The sequence below is a fragment of the Solanum dulcamara genome, chromosome 5, assembly GCF_947179165.1.
Source record: "Solanum dulcamara chromosome 5, daSolDulc1.2, whole genome shotgun sequence".
Taxonomy (NCBI): domain Eukaryota; kingdom Viridiplantae; phylum Streptophyta; class Magnoliopsida; order Solanales; family Solanaceae; genus Solanum; species Solanum dulcamara.
In genome coordinates this window covers 69,578,314-69,585,828 of record NC_077241.1, presented here as the reverse complement: position 1 = coordinate 69,585,828, position 7,515 = coordinate 69,578,314, and positions in this window count along the sequence as shown.

Below are 7,515 nucleotides of genomic sequence, written 5' to 3'. Positions count from 1 at the left end.
ATCACATTTCAAATAACTTGCATATATTACTCGTATAAAAATTTATAGGACACCAGGTTCATAGACAAAAAGAGAAAGATATATTTGAGACCAAAGTATGTTTCTCCAAATTCATCACATATACATCAAATATGCAGGAGTAGTTAAAAGAATGAGGTGGTGAGTGATGTTAGTTATATGTAGAAACTTCTTTTCCTGCTCCACTATAACAACCAAACTTTGGATGCTATACTTTTTTTATTACAAATATATGTCACATTCAACATTGGTATATATATATATATACCAAAATTAAAAAGATATGAAAATTTCTAGTCCATAGGTCGCGTCACCAATTTTGGATGTTGCTTGGAGTTTGCACAGTATGACCAAAGTTGGTAGGATATTTTCCCCGTACATAGTTTGAGGTCAATTAAATTAACATGGAGGATAAATATGTGAAATATTTGGTAGCATATAGCACACAAAACTTATACGCTCATTATTGTTGGTTGTTGTAACATGCATAAGTTTTATTTAGGAGTGATTAATTTGTCGTGAAATAAAATATTTTCTATATCGATATTTGAGAATTATTTTCAAACTATTTTTCAGCATTCGACTCATCCATATCCAGATCATATGAATATTTGGAATGCATATTATGCAAAGACACATGAGTCGTGATTTAGTAAGAATTTTTAGTGGAAAAGGTAGATAATAATATAATGTCTACATGTTAATCGAAACAGTTGTAATAAAGTAAGAGTTAATTTAGTATTTCCTCTCTTCAATATTAGTTGATCACTTTTTTTTTACATACATATTAAGAAATCATAAATAAGAAAATAATTTTACTAATTCGCCCCTTAAAAAGTTCGTGGAAATTTTATAAACAAATGTGAACACTTTTAAAAAGAATTAATTGCAAGAGTAATATAAGAAAATTTTAATTAATGCTTTCTTGATTTAACAAGGTGGACAACTAATATTGACAACTATGTTTAACACAATGATCAACTAATATGAGACGGAGGGAGTAGTAGAAGAAAATGGTTTACCACTACTAATTAGGGGAGCCAAGTGGGTCAATGGCCTTACGACAGGAAATTTTATTGTATGAGTAAGAATAAAATGATTTCTTTTTTGAATATACAATATATATTGAATCCCTTGATATTTTTATGTAATTTATCTTAATATTTTAAATTCTATGATGAAAATTTGGACTCCAATGTCCGTTTAGATTGACTTATAAGCTGTTTTCAGCTTTTTTGAGTGTTTGACTGACCAACTTAAAGTCATTTTGTGTTTAAAATAAGGCCCAATAAATAATTAAATTTGTTTGGATGGACTTATTTTAAGAAGCTTATAAGTTAAAAACAACTTATAAGTAAAAAAAAAAAATTGGGCTGCACCTACTTATTTTTTCAACTTATAACCAGTTTTCAACTTATAAGTTACTTAAAATAAGTTCATCCAAACATGCTCGTAATCAGTTTTGGTTGGTCTTGTAAACAAGGTTCAGCCGTGCCACCTGTGAGTGGATCAAACCCAGTCTAGACTACTTAGGCTGGCCTGTAACAACCCAAGTAAACTCAACGTAATTAGTCAGGGGATAATTTCAAATATGTACCAAAAAGTTATTAGTTTATAAAGAATATAGTCAAGAAAATGATAAGATGAAATATAGTCAAATTCGTTATTTTAACCACGGTTAATCGCTATTGAGCCACCGTTAAATAGCATTTTTTTTTACTTTTTATTAGCCACGATTTACTTTTATTTTTTATTAACTACGATTTAATCGTGGCAAAATAACTAACTTTTTTTAAATTCTTTTTAGTACTAACAATTAAGTAGTGTATATGTAATGTATCTATATTATATAAATATGTATCAATATAATATATATGGTATATAAACATGTGTATATATAATGTACAAATAATTATATAGTGTATATGTAATATATTGATATTGTATAATGTATATAATCGTGTATCAAATTATATAAACAATTATGTAATGTATCATTCATTCTCACCTTAATAAATAAAAAATAATAAAACAATATAAATATTCATTTTTTCACAAAAAGTGAAACAATTAAAAAAGAAAAAAAATTTTAAAAAGCAACAAAAAAATATAAACAATAAAAAAGTTTTTTTTAATAGCGTTATTTAACAACGGTTAAACCATGGCTAAATAGCGATAAACCGTGGCTAATGTATTAATTATATCAAATATGATCCTTTTATTCGAATTAGGTCATTTTAGGTAATTTTGTAAGGAAGGATTACACAAATCCCATAGTATTAAGAGTTAATTACATTTTATCCCTACTATTTTTCAAATTACAAAAATTTCTCAAATTTGGTGGAATACGGATACATTCCAAAATGTCATGTATCCGACTGATACAACGCGTAAAGTGATATATCCGAGAATAAGAGAGAGTAAAAACTTTTGTATTTTTTTCAAATTGTATGAAATTTTAGAGAATATGATAAAATAAGTTGTATATTTAGATATTTCTTTATTTTGTAAAATTATATCAAAAAAGTGGTAAACAAATATTATGAGTTGTCGATACAATTTTCCCATTAATCAGAGCAATGGCCTAACAACAAGGTTTTGATGCTTAGGCCCGTGACAGGCCAGATGGATCGGCCCACTTTCGAGAGAATTAAACCAAGTCCAGTATCCATCTTAATTAAAAAAAAAGAAAATTACGCGGATAAGCAAATATTTACTAGTTAATTAGTTAACATAACTATAATTTAATTAAATTACCATTATTCACTAACTTACAATCATAATTACGTGGCCCACGTCTAGAATTTACATAATTCGGCTCCCGATTGTATAAATTCAAAATTTGTATAACTCGGTTCTTAATTGTATAAATTCATAATTTTTCTAATTGTATAAATTCAGAATTTGTATATGCTTATCTTAACTTGTGTATAATTATCATGTTGATACATTTGATTGGTATAAGTTCTAAAAATTCCTAAATGTATAAATACAGAATTTATATATACTTACGTTATTTGCATATTAGCAGCAAATTATACAAACGGAAATACATAAAGCAAACGAAGCTTTAGTTATGGAGCGTAATTAGGCAAACTGTAGCTAAGGAGCATAATAAAGACACTTATAGTAGCTATTTGTGAAATTTTCTCACTAAAAAGGAATCTCTATTTTGATAAAACCTTGGGGGTTGTTTGATTTATGGGATAAGGTAGGATATTTCAGATTAAGTTTGAGTATAACGTTTTGTTCTGTTTGGCCGAAACTATAAATTTGTATTGGGATAAATTTGCATGTTCAACCAAACAAAATATAAATTTAATCTTGAATATCCCACACTATCCAATCAAATTAGGTGTTATTCAGACGGATGTCCTAGACGACCCCCTCACAATGCCTTCCGAGTCAAACTTGTCTCATAGGACTTGCCTAATGCGATTTTGAATTCCATGTGTGATTTGCAAACTATTACACAGTGGGAGGTTTACCCCATGCGCACAAAATGTGGGCAGAGGTTGTAGCGGGTGTGGGCTATCATGGAGTTCTAAAAAAATAGGTGCTATATTATCCCACCACTTAGGTGAGATAAATTAACCCAAGGTTAAAATCTCAAGACTATAATCTCAAATAACTTAGTCCGCGAACCAAACGATCCCTCAATTAGAAAATTTCTCTTTAATTTTTTTAGAAAAATAGTGGGTCTATTTGGATGCTTTTGGGAAGATTTATCTCCTTCAATTGACCTCGATTGTGTTGTCATAAACAGGGAAAGTATCATCCCTCTTATATGATTCACCTAATTGGTACTGTGAATTCAACTATTCAAGTGTATGAAGAAGTGCCAATTTCTTGAGATAATTGAGTCACTCATGACTTAGCATATGTCTTACAAGCAAAATAGAGGTGAGCAATGAATTAATATCAAATTTAAACGGATCAAGATATTGAAATTAATTAATATGCCATAATTCAAATAGCTCAAATTTATTCGGATATCAGTCATTAAATATATATTTTTTTGTTATATGTGAATTAAATTACAAACAAATATATTGAATAAAAAGAAAAGATAATCTTGAATGTGAATCTCCATGAAACTAAATATGAATTTATATAGGCGAAATAGAGAAAATTAAATGAAAAGAAAGACTTGAAAATAAAATATTTCTTACCTTCATACACTTCTTTTTTGTTACATGTTATTTCATTCACAAATCAATATGATGAAGAGGAGAAATTAAAGTTTGGAGGTTATGAACATGAAAATTATGGGAGGTTATGAATATTATTAAAAGTAAAAATTAAAGAGGTGTAAATCATGGGTAATTACTTCTTGTAAATAAATTAAATAATAATAATAATATAAATCCTTAAAATATTATCTTTTTATGATTAGAAGGAAGAAAAAAAAGAAAAAACAATGAATTCATTAAGAGTAGAAATTAAAGATATGTGAGTTATGAATAATTACTTCTTGTAAATTGTATGTGAAGAGTCTTTGTTCTAAGTTTTTCTCCATTACTAAAATATTTATTTGTAATAAATTGAGTAATTTACTTTTACAAATACAATAATTAATTTTAAATAAGAAAAAAAGTCAAAAAAAGAAGAAAAAAGATAAATAAAAATAGATGCCATAGAGAGGTGCCACATCACCTTATCTATATTTCTCCTTTATATTATATATAGATTGTGAAAAGAAATTAAAGCTAATGTATCTTTCTTAATTTAGTACTTAGCTTAAATTCATCCACATTTAGATCATCTTAATGACTTAATCTCTAAATTTATTTTCGTACTGTTTTATATTTTGATTGATTGAATTATACTATTTACCCATTTTGACCTATGATATAACGAATTATCTCGAGTTTAACTTGTTAAGATCAACTTAAACAACATGTCATAAATCAATTCGTTTAAACTTAAATAAGTTAAATAAATTATTTAAAAAATAATTCAATTTTTGCCTGCTCTAAAGCAAGAGTAGAAAAATCTTAGCTAGCGTTTGACCCCGAATTCCCAAATATTTTGGGCAAGTTATTTTTGAGTGAAGTTTGGTGAAGTTTCACCATACGTTTGGCCATAAATTTTTTCAAGAATATTTGACTTTTTTTAAAAAAATGATTCTGTATCCGTAAGTTCTAAAAATTCTTTAAAATATTCATAAATTATCATTTTATAATGAACATGTTCCGATTAAAAAAAACTTATAACATAATTGATAACAATCAACAACAGCAAAATAACAATATGAGCAAGATCAATACACCACATTAAAAATAAATTCTTTTTTTTTTCAATTTTGTCACTCAAACTGTTCTTTTCATGAAGAGGTAATAACAAACTGTTCTTTTATAAAATTTTTCCACATTCTAGGAATAATCTCTTCTCGACAAACTTTCATTTCTAGATCAGAAGATCGAAAAGATGAAGTAGTATTGTTACTCTGAGTCGATTGTTCATCATTTTCATCAGATATCATAACACTTTCATATTCAATGAATATTCCATCGCTGCTTTGATTTTCACGCAAAAGATATGTAATATGGCACAAGCAATTATTATTTTCACCTGTATGTCTAAGTTATAATTGTTCATGCCTTGTCGTAGTATTTTGAATCTACTTTAATTTTCCACGCACCAAATGTTCTTACATTACGCAAAGAGTCATGTCTATAGTTAAATAACTCTTTGCCATTCTTAGGCTCTCTTTCACTTCCCATGTAGTCTTGCAAATGACAGTGATGGAACCCAAGCTTTGCTTTTAGCATAAAGCTTTGGGTTCCTTGTCCTAGTATTGTGTGTCTTTTTATCGCACTCCTTTCTATGATCGATCGAGATGTTATTTAATAGTGTTGGTTGACTACATTAATGAAGTAAGTTGGTAGATAAATATTAGTTGAAATTAATAACTGATTAGTGTTTTCATAAAATATAAAAGTATTTTTTAAAATTTCCAAATATTAGAACTTGACCCAAATACTAGTTTTTTTTTTGTAGAACTTGGAAACTTGGGATGTTTGTCAAATATATTTGATAAGTACTGGCAAGTTATATGGCCAAACATTAGTTTCCAAATTTTTTTCAAATTTTTCCCAAAAATATTTGGAGCCAAACTATACCTTATATTCAACATGCAGCAGACTAGCATGAGATTATTCCTCCGTTCCTAGCCCCCTCTAGTCCTTTCTTGCTTAAAGTTACACTTCAAAGTTAAAACTTAAAATAAGTGAAGAAAAATTGCAACATTATGTTTTTTAATTCAAATTCATACATGTTTAATAAGATCCATCTTGCCTTATTTTACTAGTCAATCGTATAATTACAAGTATATTTACACATCAAATATTTGTAAAGATTATAGTTGGAGGTAATTTTTTTCAACGTTTTATTTATAGAAACACAAATCAAAACTGATTCATAAAAAAATTCGCCTTTTTTGAGTAAGAAATTCGCCTCTTCCTTTTTTTCCCCCCTCCTTTTCTCCGTTCCTTTTGAATTTTGATCTAAAAGATCCATTAGTTTTTAATATTCTTCCTTCGAATTTATTCGACTACTTGTGTAATTTAAATTGGGAGTGTTCACAATTCACAAAGGTAACATGAAAAAACTATTAAATAATTGTTTATCTCAACATCATCTCAACATCAACAATGATACTAATACTGAACTAATAGTCAAATTGTTCTATCAATAACATATTAAATATCAATTGTTAACCATGACCATATATAATTTCAAAAATCAAAGACAATTCTAGCTAGTCTATCAATTTATAAGATAAACAAAGGCATCTTTAAACCTCCTAGAAAAAATAATTTAAGACTTAACAATTTGCCTTACTATTTCATAAATTGTATAACAAGCTTCACTTCCTTTTGCTTTCTTTAATTTCTTTCTTTTTTTTTCTTCCTCAAGGTTTCTTGTTTTTTCTTTGGAAAAATGGAATTTACAGCATCAATATTTTCATCAATTCCCCAATCTCCATAGTAGCTGGCTGAATTATTCGTGTTGGAATTTCTTGGGTCATCACTCTTTTTTTTCTTCAATATCTGCCAGAGGCAGCATGTTGGTCTTGGTGGTGAATCCATTTTAAGAGAAAAATAACAAGAAGAAGAATAAACTAAATCTTATAAAAACATATATATAGCTCTCTTATTAATTACTGTCAAGTCTGCTTTTATTTCGAAATCTTGTAGTATCTCTTATTTAGATTTTCTTTTCACATCCTATAAATAGCGAGTATATATATTAGTTTTGCGACACGTGCGTAGCGTGTGTATGCAAATCAGAAAGTACATAAATTCTTAGAATAATATTAATATTATTAAAATAAAAATTAATTGAGTAAACAAATATACATGATATATCATACATAGTACTTTATAAACAATATTGTATGTTTGTTTGAGGGCACTAAAACAAAAATTTGAAGGGAATGTTAAAATGAAACTCTGGACATTGATGAATCATGTTTATAGGAGTAAAAAAACT